Source organism: Rattus norvegicus, chromosome 9, assembly GCF_021556685.1.
Source record: "Rattus norvegicus strain SHRSP/BbbUtx chromosome 9, alternate assembly SHRSP_T2T, whole genome shotgun sequence".
Taxonomy (NCBI): Eukaryota; Metazoa; Chordata; class Mammalia; order Rodentia; family Muridae; genus Rattus; species Rattus norvegicus.
The window spans coordinates 116873399-116890268 of NC_141542.1; positions in this window are offsets into that span (position 1 = coordinate 116873399).

Genomic DNA, 16870 nt, shown 5'->3' on the forward strand with positions numbered 1-16870 from the left:
TGATTAGTTCCAAATTTTCAGTTTCATTACTTTCCTGTTGCTTCAAGAAAAGACCATGACCAAAGATAATCAACAGAGGGTTTATTGTGGCTCATGGTCCTAGAAAGATAAGAGTCCATCAAGATAGGGAGGGATGGGAGAGTCAGGCATAGAGGCAGGAGCAGCAAATTGATAGATCAAGCATTCATCCACAAACATGAAGTACTGAGATCAAACTAGAAATGTGCAGAGGCCATTAACTCTCACATCCAAAAACCCAGTGTAACACTTTCTCTATCGATGCCATGCCATCTCCACAAACATCTCCACCAAAGAGAGACCAACTGTCCAAATTTTCGAGCCTCTGGGAGATATTCTTATTTAAACTTATTTTATTAGTACATGAAAATAGTAATAAAAATGAGCAGAGGGGATGCTTTGAATATTCAAATGGGAACTTACAAGAAAAGAATCGTACTGGGACAGACCACGAAGCCACTTATATCCATTTGATATCATAGACCAATTGTATGGATTAGAGAAATAATCCAAGTAAGTATTCCATGGTAAGTATTCCATATTGTATGTAATTATTATTAGCATATTACTAATTAGCATAAGTAACTATGATTACTGTTGGCAAAACCAACTTTCAAAGCACGTTATTAAACATTATGCATTTTCATGCAATAATTTCATAGACTTCACTGCATTTAGCATGCAGAATGAAAATGACAATTATACAATTACAATTAACATTTTAATCCAATGCACTTCAACAAAAGATTAGATACTTGTATGAACCCTAATAATGCTTGCAGAAAATGCACACCAAAAGAAAATTGCAGGCAACTAGAAAATAGGGTCAGAAAAAGAATATAAAAGAGAACCTTTCATAGCTATTAATAGTATTCCTCTTACGGTGTTCATTACTTTTTCCTTTTCACTTAATGAGCCTGTAATACCTTTTTATGTTGTGCATATGGATGAAGGTGTTTACTGAAGTCATGTAAAAGGAGATAAGGTTAAGCTGCACACTCCCAAGCTTACCCTAAAACTAACCCCTGCTCAGTAATCAAGGAGACCCCACTGTAATTCTAGATACAGAGCTTTGTCAAGTCAATGAACAACTGTTAATATTTTTTTCTTGAAAAGACATATTCTGAGCACTATTTCACTTTTATCATATATTGGAATTTCTAGGATAGACTTGTATCTTAGTAGTTTTCTATTTCAACATTTACAATACTGCTTTTCTTTGCCTCATAATAAATCTCCATGAACAGCCTGCATCTATCTCTTACCAGAAGTTCTGCATTGCCCTTTAACTTAATGTCTTAATTTATTCCATTATTTTTCTACAACTAATGACTGTATTTGGTTTATTTTCAATAAAACCTAATGATTACATTTAAAAGGTTAATCAGGTTTAAATAAAGATGAGAGAGATGTTTCGTCCATATTTGTGTGGCTCCCAACCTGGTTTCTGCAAACTTTAGATTCTGTCTTCTGTGAAAATCGTCAGCTCTAGAAACTCATCTTGTGGGTAGGGCATATGGGGCAACATTGAACCTTGGTTTCTAAAACATAAGAATGATTTTTTTTAACTTTACAGCAAGTAATGTAGCTATTTAATTAACATCCAGGGAGGGGGTCATTGTTTTTTTATTTGATGACAAGAGACTGAAAGGGAAATCCCAGGAGAAACAGAGCATCAGAACACTTAGCTAAACTGAAAAGGAAAAAAAAATGGGCATGAGACAGTAGCAGGCGGTCTGCACGGAATCCCATTGAAGGCTGTAATTAGCCCATGCTTCAGTATTTTGCACAATACAATGAAGCACCATTTTACCCAATATATCTTAATTAAAAGCAAAACACAATACAACACAAAGCTACCATCAAAGAGGCGTTATTGGCACTTATATAATACGGAAGATGAGGAAGGATTTTGTTTTCTTTGTTTGGCCAGAAAATTGGAACTAGGCATTCTATTTTCCACACTTCTCTCAATATAGCAGCATTTGTATACCAAAAGCTGCATTCACACTGTAAATTATATGGATGAAAGCCACCGGGAAAGAGATAGTTTGTTGTTTTATAATTCAATAGTAATAATGCTTGGGTTTCTCTGCTTTCTCTCTCACAAAGAAAACAATTATTCAAGGTTTAGTTTTTGCCACAAAGGGAGAGTTAGTTGAATATTATCATGTTCGTATTTTATATTCCCTCTCACTGGGATACATCGATTATGCAATAACAATTAAAATACACGCCAAAATAATTTTTTGAAAGTTTTAAATTCTGAATATCAAAGAAAACAGAACAGTGCATTGTAGTCTTTTAACTGTGATTTCCTCATACAGGGGAAGGGAAAGCTCTGTTTCCTAAGTTCTATGTCCCTTGCAGACAGATTATCTTTATACCATCTCAAAAAGAAAAAACAGGCAAAATACCTTCAAAGATGGTTTCTATTAGCATCTTGAAGGGACTTTTATTCAACTTACATAATACAGTTAAAGAGTAAAAATCAAATCAGTGCTCTAGGTAATTTGCATGGAGAAGATCCAGCACTTACAGCAGAGAATCAAGATGTACAAGTCTCAGCGGCATTTCCTTCCACATGGCAAGATGCTGTTTCTAACAAATCTCTCAAGGTTTTACGTAAGAGCCAAGCCTTATTCGCTGAGGAGCAAAATGAACAATAATGCCAGCTGAGACTTCCACACAGCTTGCAGAGTGACTCACTCCACGCTGACAAGGCCTAAACGGAGCTACCAGGAGTGGCTCATCTTCATTGCTCTAAAAAGGGAACGAAGGAAAGTTTTCCAGGATCTAACCCCAAGCCGGTCCAGAAGCAATGCTCACAAAAGAGTAACCAGTGACAACCCAGTTCTATCAAAGCCTGCAGGGAGTGCCGAAGGGACTCTGGGCACCGAGAACGTGTTTTCCAACTCACTTTACTTCTTTCATTCTCACCCTGTTGCTCCCCTTTGCCTCCCTCACCTCCTCTGCTTAAAAAATCTTTCATCTCTGTACTCTTTCCCTCTCTGTCTCTGTACCTCTTTGTCTCTGACTCCACCTCTGTCTCTCTCCTCTCTCTGTGTCTCTCTCTGCGTCATCCTCTCTCTGTCCCTCTCCTTCACTCACTATGTATGTATGCACATGCTCATCTGTGTGGAGGCTCCTGTGCGTGATGGCAAACATGTGTCCCAGCACATCATCCTCATCTATGAACCAGGCTCTTTGTTTTGTTTCATTGTATGCACTAGTTGGTCTGCGAGATTCAGGAGAATCCTCCTGCTGTTGCTTCCTGTCTCTCTGAAGTCCTGGGATTACGCAAACAGACACTTAAGCTGGCCATATGTGGGCTCTTCAGAGCCACTCACGCTTGTGTGGCAAGGTATTGTTCACTGAGCTATTTCCCCAAATCACCAATGAGTTTTCTGTGGTATTTACTTTGCACAGATGTTACCTTTTATAATACCAATATCTAAAAAAATACAATCCAAGTGTTCAAAAAGACTCAGAAGTTTACAGGTATTTAGAATCCAAGAAAGTATTGGCTTTTTTTTTTAGGTACCACCTACTCATAGAACTGTGTCGTTGTGTATAATTCTGTGTCCATCTAGAAACTGGATGGCAACCTTTCAGTAATGTCTCCATACATAAAGTGCAAAACAGCCTCCATAATACACCAGGGCAAGAGGAAACTAATGTTTTCCAGTGGACAGAGTGTAAGTGACTTTATTTGGATTTATCAGAAGAATGGAGGCAACAATGCCCAAGCTAAGAAATGGGAGGGGGCATGTTGATAATAAGATGAAATAAGTTTGCAGAGAGGGAAAAGAAATTAAAATGAGTTTAATGAGTCAGAAATATAGTCAGGCATGCGGTTTTAGTATTGGCAATGCTAGATGATTCATTGAGGTGTTAGATTTGATTAAAATGGCTAAAATAAGAGGACAGATGTTCCCATAGAAATCAATTAGAGCAGCATATACATGTGTCACAAATACATAATCAGTGAGCAGTAGATATTATTAATGTATGCATCACAATAGAGTGTGTTTCTAAAGATATACTTGCATTAAATTAAAAGACATGGGATAGATTTAAAGCTATTCCATCAAGGCCCTGTCTGAGGAAAGCCAATGCGAGGGATCCATTGGTAGTAGAGTGAGAAATAAAATGAAGGTGACAAGAGAAGGCAGAGGCTGGCATCGAAATAGATGTCCCCTAGAAGTCACATACAGAAGGCCGGCATTAGAGACGCTGCTAAACAAACCTGTCTGGATCTGTGAATGAGAAGAAAGGGGATGGCAAGGCGAAGAACTCATGGCTGCTCGTCCCATCGGGCTTGCCCTCAAGTGTGTCACACATAAGAATGAGACGGCCATTAAAACAAAATTGAACACTGTGCCTTAGTTAATGCAATTTCTTTAAACTCCTTTTGGGGGGAAAATCTCTTTTTTCTCCATCCAACATTCTCACTGGTAGCATAGGTTGGTGTTGAGCATGGGAAAGGATAGCCAGAAGCTTATGCCTAACAGAATAATCGCCATTCCACAATCTAGTATATTATGAGGGTTTGTGACCAATTATATAATTTGTTGTTAGTTTTTACTTACCTAAAACACCTTGCTTTGGATTTCAAAACAGGCGATGTGTCAAGAACTCATTTTACTAGCTATTAAGTGTTTATTTTAAATCCGAATTTCCAACTCACTGAACTGGGGGAGATCAGTCATTTCGGTAACGATAGGACTTAAAATCCGTGATGTCATCTTAGCGTCTATGTCTGCTTACATGGAAACAAGGTGATTGGTACATAACATATATGACATATGTAACTATATAAACATATTATCTTCCCCATATATATGAGCAACAAAAGGTCAAAAGCTGACAAAAAGAAGTGTGATAAAATTTAAGTGTTTTGCTTTCTTTTTGAAGTGGTACTCTTCTTAATTTGTCATAATTTGTGTACTTTTTCCCAGTCCTTCACCAGGATAGCTAAAGTTGCTTAGAGGTAACAATAATTCTCCTTATTATAAAATTTTTATTTCCTTTACAGCTTACTGTGGAGTAAAGAGGAGTAAAAAAATCATTTTGCCAATTTCTAACACATAATTGCTCCTACCTTTTTTTTTCTTTTTTGGCTTACAAATGTAAGTTATACTCTATCATGACAAGAAATTCAAAGCAGGGTCTCCAAGCATCACATCCACATTTAAGAGCAGAAAGAAAGGAATTATAGAAATCCTTGCTTGTTTGATGCTCAGAGAGCTTTCTTCTCTTACATGACTGAAAACTTCTTGCTAGGGAATGGTACTGCCCACAATCAGCTGACTCTTTCTATATTAATTATTAACAAGGTCCCTTTTAGGCATGTCCATAAGTCAACCTGATCTACAAAATCTCTCATAAGTCTCTCTTTTGAGGTGCTTCTTGGTTGTATTATGTTAGTTATTAAAACCAACCTGAGCAATGTGGCTATCCTTTGGATATTATAAAATTCCATTCCTAGTAGGTCTGACACAATAGGACATGAGTTCTAATTTGGATAGCTACATAACTAAAATATATATAATATAATTCAAAACACTCTTTCGTTCTGTTTATCTTGTTCCTAGTACTTTCTTAAACTTCCTTGCATCTACATTTGCAATCTGCATTGCACACATTTTGTAATTGATTCTTTCTTAAATAAGTCAATGACTATTTTAGATTACTGTCTTCTTAGTTAAGGTCTCTTATATTTACTTGCCTGTTTTTGATTATGAAATTCCATTTGTTCTAAGAACTTTGAGATATAAGTGTAGTAGGAACGAGGAAACTTGCATCATCTGATAGTTCTAGGAGCATGAAATGTTTGAGTACTATGGACATCCAGACATCGTAAAACAAATGAACACCCTAAATGAAACAGTTAGCAATTATGTCATCGTCTCAGCACAACCTCATGTTCTAAGTAAGTGTGTCTTGTCTTTGTCCACTCAGTTCTCAGAATCAAAAGCCACAGGTTAGATGGCATATGACCAATGGCATTTCTTTGCTAACAGCTTTGCAGCAACAAGTCGGTTGTAGGGTATCTTCGTACAACTTTGTGGTCAGGGACTCCATGATAGGTCTCTGCTTTCTGACTGTGTCTTCACAGCTAAAAGTCAAGTCTTTGTCTCCCCTATTCTTTTTCTTAAATGTATTTTGGGGCATATATTTGTGAGATGGAGTATTATTACATAACTCAGTAGACCTGTAACTCACTATCTAGTCTAGGCTGGCTGGAAATTTTATCATTTTCCCTCAGTTTTCCAAGTGCCAGGATTCATGTTAGCAGTCCTTAGGGTCTTATTCAATCTTGCTTATTTCCTGAAATCCCTATTGTACAATGCAGTGACATCAGGATCTAGGTCTTCTGGACAGGAAGTGGGGCACAACACAATGAACCTGTACTTGTACTAATTTCAACCGCAAAATCCACACAGGAAAAAAAAAAAAGAAAGAAGGACAAAAAAAATTCTAAGAAGAGACAAAAATCAGAATCCTCTCCCAGACTAAGTTCTAAACTGGTTTTTTATTTTAACGTAGTTTGAGGTTTTCTGTTTACAATAACACAGACCTGACAGCTGTAGATTCTGGGAAAATGTGACCTCTTCTTCTACCCCTGCTTAATGTAAACTTGTTCAGATAAATGAACTAGTGGTTCCTCCAACTCTAAGTGAGATTCATATTGGCCTTCAAATTACTCTTCCTAGGAAATTCTGAACATCTTAAACTCATCATATTTTCCACATTTTAATTTCCTCACCCTGTATCTGAGTGCACTAAAATCTGTTCCTCCAACCTGATGGCCCCTCCTAATGTCTCGCACTCTCACACTAACAGGATGCTCACTTCAGTGCAACGCTCTCTCTGAATCTTGCTTTCATTTCCTGTTCTATTTGCTATAAACATAGTTATTTCCATTCTGTTGCTTTCAGTCACATATGGCATTTTGAAACTGTTAAATAAAGAGATTATCAATATTAGATCTACCTCAGCTGCAAAACCTACATTTAAAGAGAAATATGATCTATTCAATTTCATTTCTGAAAGCCCAGAATCCTAGTGATGGTCATAAATTCACATGATTACCCAAAGCATTGCATTTTGCATTTGGAACACTATTTAACTAGAAAGGGAAGTCAGACATTCATGCAAGCAGGGAGGCAGCTCCCTATTAATGACATGTGCACAGAAACTACAAAATACAAATGATTCTGACTGATACCATTAATAAAACTTGACACTCAAGCAAAATGGCTCCATAGTATCTCCTCTGGGGACAGAGTGCATGAGAAAAATATTCATATTTTGCCAAATTCAACATTTTGCAGGAAATCACTTTCTCCTTTATCAACTTGTCAGGAAAGTGGTAAAACATTTGAAAAAATATACACATGCTATTATTTCTAAAACCACATGATATACACTAATATTCATTTAAATACTTCCTGAGAGATCGTCACTCTTTCAAAATAATAGAAGAATTGCTATTATAGCCACTCTGGTAGAGGCTCAAGGACTGAAAATTAAGTTCAACAAATACAACTTTTTAAGATATAATCTAAACGGCTGTGGGAAATATGCTGTTTTAGAACATTCCTTTAGTGGAAAAGCAAGAATGGAGTTTCATCTGAAAATGAGTGAAAGACACTAATGGGGCATTTGCTGTGTGCCGTTTTCTAGGAAATCGCTTGAAAATTGTCTTTAAGGGATAAACTGACTTATCTGTTTCCTCTTGTTCCCACAGCTCCTCTAAGCACAGCACTACAGCGCACAAGGAAAGGAAGAAGCCATCAGAGCGGTTTCTCTCCTGGAATTTGACTAAATTCTCCATGGTTATTCTAATAGCTATCCCTTAGGATGTTTGGGGAGTAAGACATGAAGACGTTATAATTGAAAACGAAATAGGGACTAATGTCCACCACAGGGGAGATAATTAGAAAAATCCTGCATTGAGCTACTGTTGTGAATGATAATCAAGTAGGGCTCTACCATTCGATTACAAGCCTCATTCAGTACAGACCACGTGTGCCTTGGCATGAAGTGATTAAGCAGTAAACATGCTGTGTTGCCCTTGTGGGGGAGAGACATGCTAGAGACATGAGACCGGGACTAAGCTGTCTATTAGTATAGCGAGTGAGACTCATGAAGATGAGCACAAGAGGAAAGAGAAGAGTTCAAGAAACTCAAGGGAGGGGTTGGGGATTTGGCTCAGTGGTAGAACGCTTGCCTAGCGAGCGCAAGGCCCTGGGTTCGGTCCCCAGCTCCAAAAAAAAAAAAAAAGAAACTCAAGGGATCAAGGGATTTCACAGCCATAGGTGGAACTGCTCAAGAAAATAGCCAGCCAGTGTAAACATAGCATTTCCTTAGCATTAGAAATAATGAAAGGGATTTATAGATAAGATTTTAAGATGAGCATAAGAGCATGTGGTTATTCCAACTGCTAATTGTGTTCATTTCTACACATTTATACACTGGACTAATAAATTAGAATCTTCCTAAGAGTCTTCTCTTTACTAAAATTATCATTGGTAAATTGTGAATCTTTTCAAGCCTTCAATGCCTAGCATAGCTAAAGATAAACATCTTGAGTAACCATTGCAGTCTTCATTGAAGCTAGGCTCTGTATATGAACGAGACGCCTCAGAATAAGAGCAAACTTGAATATAGGTATCTAAACAGAGTAGATCAGACACCAATTAAACATGTTCATAATGACATACTTGAATAAGTCAGAAACTAGTATAAAAGCAGTTCCTTAGAGCACAATTAAATGTTCGTTTTTAATGTGTTTTGAGACCCATTCCATGTAGACCTAGGACTTGGTATATAGCTGAGGTTGACAGCAATCTCATAAACTATGTAATGATTTTTGCTTCTAGTTCATTTGGATGTTACCTATCTGGCTCCTGTGTAAGGTTGGACAGTGTTTCTGTTTTTATCTACTGGATAGTGTCTTAGAATTTACTTAGGAATTTTCACAGCTGTGGCTGCTACAACCCCTTGGTGGGGTCCAGGGGACCATGAGAGAGGCTTCCATACTGCCCTTATACTATGGGTGCCTATGTCAGCTGACAAACTCTGAGACACAAAATAGAGCATCCTAGCAAACTGGCAGAACCTCAGAATGGGCCCAGAACAAAGGCAGTGGCTGCTTTCCCATCTTTACAACAGTCCTATCAGGTGCTGGCAGCCTGACACCTCTTCGAAGTGTCAGTAGGATGGTTGGCTGCTCTAGAGTTCCTGTGTAGTCCCCACTGCTCCAAAGGCTATATAAAAACATTTGCTGCTGCTCAAAACAGCAGTACAGCAGACCTGCACCTGGGTCCTGATCTCAAGTATCTGTTTCCTGGGTTCACAATCCACCTCCTTCACCCCTCCAACATCCCGGTTCCCACACACAGCAAATTATATTAGCAAAAGGGTTTTCTTGTGTGAGTTTAAGATGTTAAAAGGTTATTAAACTCTCGTATATGTTGGAAAGGATTTTTTTAATGTTTACTATATTCCAAAACTTCTTCAATACTCTGCATGTTTTCATCTAATCACAGGATCATTTATTCTTTCGTTCATTTCCAGGTCTCAGGTCGTTTCAAGATATATGTTTACATCATTCAGGGAGGAATGAGTACTTTTCACGGACACTATCAATATTATAAATGAATTCAGTGACAACATAAGGCAAAAACACTCCTGTGAGTGAACTAAACACCAATACTTAGAGAACAGCACAAATTTTAATAAAATGAAGCTTCCTAAAGCAATATGCATTACATAGACACTAGAAGATGGAATTTTGTTCAGAAGATGAATGTTCACGGTTATTGTATTTGAAGAATGACTTACAGTATGGAGTTTAGAGTAAGGAAGGAGTTTAGGATCCTTCCAAGCTCACTCGGGAAGGATATGTTACTCTCTTTTTGTACTGTGACTGACAGGACAAATTACAAATGCCTAACAGAAAGTCTATCCATGTGATCAAGAACACCTCTTCTTCTCTGCTGCTAACACCAGACTTTCTGTGCAGTCCAGCAACAAAGAGAAAAATACAGAATCACTTTAGAAACTAATATTTCTACCAAATCTAACAGAATTACATGACAATACATCCATCTTTAAAATATATATATATATATTGCATAGATTAAAAATGTTTAGCAAACTTTTCTATTATTCTAACTATTTAAATCTCTCTACAAATAAGATATAAAGATAGGCGATGTGATAGGGATAATAAGAGCAAGACCAAGAGAAAGTAGATAGACAGACAGACAGATATGCAGAGAACTGATATATTTTATGGAGTAAGTTTCACATGATTATTGAGTCTAAAATTTGCAGGCAATTTAGTATGCCGAAAATCTGTCAGGAGTTGATGTTGTAAAGTTCATTTATTTATTTTGATACAATACCATGCTGTTTATATCAGGCTGACATGTAATTCATGATTCTTCTGCCTTAGTTTCCTTTTCGCAGAAATTCCAACGATGTGTTACTAACCCTTGGAGATACTGTGAGTATTGGATCTAATTTAGTCTAGAGCTGGACTTCATCTCTCCTTAGGACATGTCAATATTTTTCTGATGGTTATCAACTCAGTATACTTATTTAGAGTCTACTAATTTAATTATCTATCACATCTAAATGACATTCATAACATATATAAACTGTCTTGACCACAACTAAGCACCATAGCCTACTCAATCCAACATAAGTAAAATTGTACCACGTGTGATAATTGTCATTGTGGACTTGATGCAACCTACAAACACCGGAGAAGTGGGTCTCAATGAGAGATTGTCTAGATCAGGTTGCCCTGTATGGTGGCTTGGAAGAGATGAGCTTCCATAGCCTCATGTATTTGGATACTTGGTCCCCAGTTGGTGGAACAATTTAGAAAGGATTAGGAAGTATAGCCTTGTTGGAGGAGGTGTGTCACTGGTGGGTTTACCAGCTTGGGAATCAAGATGTGATCTCTCAGCTGCTGCCACAATGCCTTCACTACACCATCATAAACTCTAAACCTCTGAAACAAGAATGCCAAGGACGATTTATAAATGGCCTTGAACTTGCTAATGCTCTTCTATCACAGCAATAGAAAGATAACTAATGTAGCATGTAGGTATGTCTCTAGAGGACTGCCTTGATTATGTTATTTGGTGTAGGAAGGGCTATCCATTTTGAGTGGCCCCATTCTCTTGGTTTGAGATCTAGACAGTAAAACTATAGAGAAGAGGCTTAGCATAAGTCAGTGTTAATACATTCACTTTCCTTTCTGCTCTTGACTACATTCTTGCCCTAGAATTGTAAGCTGAGTAAACCATTTTTTCCACTAAAGTTGCATTTGCAAGGATATTTCATCCCAGCAATAGAAACAAAAATAAGTCAGCACTTTAATCAACATCTTCTCCTCCTTTACCTGAAAATCAATGGACAATTGAAGCATCTATACTTTGGTCTTCCTTCCTCTTTCACTCCATATGGTTTGTGGGTTATATAGTTGCTATTCTGAGCTTTCAGAATAATATCGTCTCACCAGTGAGTACATATCATGTGTGTTGTTTTGTGTCTGGGTTACTTCACTCAAAATGATTTTTTCTAGTTCCATTTGTTTGCTTGCAAATTTCAAAATGTCACTGTTTTTTTACAGCTGAGTAGTACTCCATTGAGCAAATGTACCACATTAACTGTTTCCATTCTTCTGTTGAGGTACATCTGAGTCGTTTCCAGCTTCTGGCCATTATAAATAAGGCTGCTTATGAACACAGTGGAGCACGTATCTTTGTTATATGTTGGAGCATCTTTTGGGTATATGCCCAGGAGAGGTATAGCTGGGTCTTCAGGCTAAACTATTTCTAATTTTCTGAGGAACTTGGAGGAGGGTGAGGGCCAAAAGGGGTGTAGGATCAGGTATTAGAAGGGACAGGAAAGAAGCACAGAGTCAGGAAGTTGAATCAAAATATGTAGCAATGGGGATGGGGAACTTGGGGTAGCCACTAGAAAGTCCCAGATGCCAGGGAAGCGAGAGGCTCCCAGGACCCAACAGCAATGATGTTAGCCAAAATATCCAACAAAGAGGAGATAGAACTTGTAGAAATGACCTCCTGTAGATAGGCATTGTTCTCAGTTGGGGATATTCAACCTTCTTAAAAATTTTAACCCAGAAATGTTCCTATCCAAAGGAAAGACAGGGACAAAAAAAATGGAACAGAGACTGAAGTAAAGGCCATCCAGAGACCGCCCCGCCTAGGGATCCAATCCATCTGCAGATACCAACCCCCCACACTATTGCTCATGCCAAGAAGTGCTTGCTGACAGGAGCCTGGTATGACTGTTCCCTAAGAGTTTCAACCAGCCCCTGACACATACAGATGCAGATACTCACAGCCAACCATCAGACTGAGCACGGGGACGCCAACAGAAGAGTGAGGGGAAGGACTGAAGTAGCTGAAGGGGATTGAAACCCTATAGGAAGAACAATATCAACTAACCAGACCATCCAGAGTTCCCAGGGACTAAACCCCCAACCAAAGAGTATACATGGAGGGAGCCATGGCTCCAGATATATAGGTAGCAGACTGTAGCCTTATTAGACATTAATGGGAGGGGAGGCCCTTGGTCCTGTGGAAGCTTGATGGCCCAGCATAAAGGGATGCTAGAGTGGTGAGGTGGGAGTGGATGAGTGGGTGAAGTAGCACCCTCATAGAGGCAAAAGGGAGGGGGAGAGGGGGGATGGGATGGAGAAGTTTGTGGAGAGGTATCCAGGAAGGGGGATATTATTTGAAATGTAAATAAAATGATTAATTTAAAAAGGAAAGAAAAAGAAAGAAGAAATAAAACTGCTCTCTAAGAAAATCCTTTTCAGGAAGCAAAAAGTCAAAGGTAATAAGATACCCTCAACATTCATAAGTCAATGCTGTCAAAGCAAGCCTTGTAGGAATGGACGCAAAACCAAGCAGGAAGAGAAGGTTCTCAGTATCATTAAGAGAGAAGGCCACACTTACACATGCATAAACTCCATCCTTGGAGAAAAGGTCATCACAGTTTCTGGTGCAAGCTTGGTCAAAAGAGTCATACATACAGCACACAGGTATTCCAGGAGCCTTATTTGAAAAAAAATACAATAAAAAATTGACCTCTGTATGGTGACACAACTTTTCATAGTGGGCACTTTGTAATGTCACCTAGGAAATTCCATACTTGGCTCCACAGAACAGCCTACAAGTAGCTAGCTTAGGAAGACCTCACGAATGCAATTACACGAAATGAAAAAAAATATGATGCAGCATCAATACACAGCTATTACAAATCAGAGTGAACAGGATTCCTAAATTCTGGATGCTGGCCTGAATCAGTTTCAGAGTTTCAGATCTTACACTAAGGTCTTGACCTACTTTGATTTGATATTTGTACAGACTAAACGATAGTCTAATTTTAATTTTCAACGTGTAGATTTCCAATTTTCCTAGCTCTGGGCTCCTAGCTAGTTTAACTTTTGATTTTGACATGTATGCCAAAATCAGATGATTGTCATTACATAAATTCATTTCTGGATCTCTTATTCTATTCTTCACTCTGCATGCAAATTTTCTGTGCCAGTTCCACAGGAACGAAATTATTTTGAAGGATTCTAATAGCCAAGGAAATAATCCCAAAGCGCGACAAATATGGTAGCACTCAACTAAAAGGCTTCTGCTTAGTGAGTGAAACGATCATATAGAGAGAAGACGGCCGATGGAATGGGAGAAATTCTTTGCAAAGTATAAATCTCTTATCAACATCTGGGATGGATAAATAACTTCACTCCAGTGGAGCATGGTAGCTTGTGCATGCCTTTAACCCAATCACTTGGAAGATACAGGGAGATTTCTGTGAGTTTAAGGCCAGCCTAACCTATATAGTTATTTCTGGGGAAGCCAGACCCAAAACAGTGAGATGATATCTATAAGTAAATCAATAAACAGAGAAGCAAACCTTAAAACTGTCTATCAAATCAATAAATAAGGAAAATAATCAGTTTAGTTCTCAAACTAAACTATGAACATCCAAAAATATACAAGAATATGTTTCATTAGCTAGCCACCAGAAGAATGCAGAACACAACTACATAGAAGTCCCACTTTATAGACAACCAACCAAGACTGGCAACCATCTAGAGAACAAAGACTTGTGACAATACAAAGGTATATATGTATCCAGGGTGGGGGTGGGGCCTTAAACCCTGATGGAGTGAATTTAAGGCAGTGTAGTCATTATGAAATCAATATGGATATTTTAAAAGAAAGAGGGACAGGGAGAAAACAGGTCTACCATAATAATCTTCAAGTTCCTGGCTGTTTACTAAAAGGAATTTAAATCAACATAAATAAAATAAAATATAAAAATACTTGTCCACTGCTCTGGAAGGAATATCCAAGCTAAGGAATCAGCCCAGATATTTAACATCGACTGAATAAGGAAAAGCCATACTGAAACAATGCTGGTTTTTTATATACATAAATAGAAGTTAAAAAGTTAAGTGATGTGCAGTAAAATAGACAGATCATCATATTAAGTAAAATAATTCAGAAAGACACCATCAGACTTGCTGATCCGCAAGCATACCAGTTAGATTCCCTTCCCACACAAATATTTCCTGATTACTGAGTCCTCTGGGCCACCCCAAGCTTTTCTAAGCAGCCTGCTATGTGCACTGGACCCCCATTCTTCTGCTACCTCTCAATCCACTTTTATCAGACCTGCTGATCTAGAAATATACAGCCCAAGGATAATCATCAGAGGCCTGCCGCTCATCAAGGATTGGACCTGCCCAATACTTACTGGCACATCCAGAGACTAAAGCTTCCCAAAGGCCTAAAGACCCTTGAAAGAACAAAATCAACAAAAGTCAGGGCAATATGACACCTTCAGAGCACAGCTACCCTACTACAGCAAGCCCTGGGTATCCCAGCCCAACTGAAAGACAAGAAAATGACCTTAAATCTAATCTTATAAAGATGATAGAGGCCTTTAAAGAGAAAACAAATAAATTCCTTAAAGAAATACATAAAAGTCTAATGAAACTGGTGAAAGAAATAAAAAAAAAACTATGTAGGACCTGAAAATGGAAATAGAAGCAATAAAGAAAACACAAACTGAGGTAATCCTGGAGATGGAAAACCTAGAAAAGAAAACAAGAACAAAAAATGCAAGTGTCACCAACAGAATACAAGAGATGGAAGAGAAAATCTCAGGTGTAGAAGATACATTCAAAGAAATTGATACATCAATCAAAAAACAAATGTTAAAACATTTCTGACACAAAAATCCAGGAAATCTGGGACACCAAGAAAGACCTAATCTAAGAATAACACAAATGAAGAAGATAAAGAGTCCCGGATCCAAGGACTAGAAAATATTTTCAACAAAATCATAGAAGGAACCTTTCCCAACCTAAAGGAAGAAATGCCTATAAACAAAGAAGAAGCCTATAGAACAATTAGACCGGACTACAAGAAAAAAAAATCCTCTCACCACAAAATAATAAAAACACAAAATTTGTATGAAAAAGAAAAACTATTAAAAGCAGCAAGGGAAAAAGGCAATGTAAGATAGACAGTCAGACCTATCAGAGTTACATTCAACTTCTCCACAGAGACTCTAGAAGCCAAGGGCCTGCGTGGATGTCTTGCAACCTCAGAAAACCACAGAGGCCAACCTAGACTACTACACTCAGGAAAATTCTCAATCCCCATAGATGGAGAGACCAAGATATTTCAAGACAAATTATGAATCAAACGGACCTAACATACATCTACAGAAGAGTTCACCCAAACACAAAAGAATACACCATCTTCTAAGCATCACATTGATCCTTCTCCAAAATTGACTATATAGTTGGTCACAAAGCAAGCCTCAACAGATACAGGAAAATTGAAATAATGCCTTGTATCATACCAGAGCACCATGGATTAAACCTGTACTTGAACACCAACAGAAACACCAGAAAGCCTACATCTTCACAGAACAACTCTCCACTCAATGATGTCTGGGTCGAGGAAGAAATAAAGAAATTAAAAACTTTCTAGAATTTAATGTAAACAAAGGCACAAAATACCCAAATTTATGGGATACAATGTAAGCAGTGCTAAGGAAAAAAGCTCAAAGCATTGAGTGCCCCATAATGAAATTAGAATGTTTTATACCATCAATTTAAAAGTACAACCTGAAACCTCACCCAGTGCCCCCAGGGACTAGACCAACAACCAAGGAGTGTACAGGGAGTATACAGGGAGGGATCCATGGCTCCACATGCACGTGTAGCAGAAGACAGCCTTGTCTGACATCAATGGGAAAGGAGGTCCCTGGTCCTGTGGAGGTTTGATGCTCCAGCATAGGGGGATGCTGGAGTGGGGAGGGGGAGGGTAGATGGGTGGGAGAGCACCCTCATAGAGGCAAAGGGGAGGGAGAGAGAGGGCAGATGTGGGATGGGGATTTGTGGAGGGGTAACCAGGAAGTAGGATATCAGTTGAGATGTAAACAAATGGAATGATTAATAAAATGAAGAAGTAAGAGGAGTAGAAGGCAGGAAATAATCATAATCAGGGCTGAACTCAATCAATTAGAAATAAAGAAAACAATATGAAGAATCAACAAAACCTAGAGCTGGCTCCTTGGGAAAATCAACAAGATAGACAAACTTTTAGCCAAACTAACTAAAAGACAGAGAGACCATATCCAAATGAACAAAATCAGAAATGACAAAGATGACATAATAACCGATAACAAAGAAATTCCAAAAATCATTAGATCTTACTTCACAGGCCTCTTCTTTACAAAATTGGAAAACACCGGTGAAATGGAG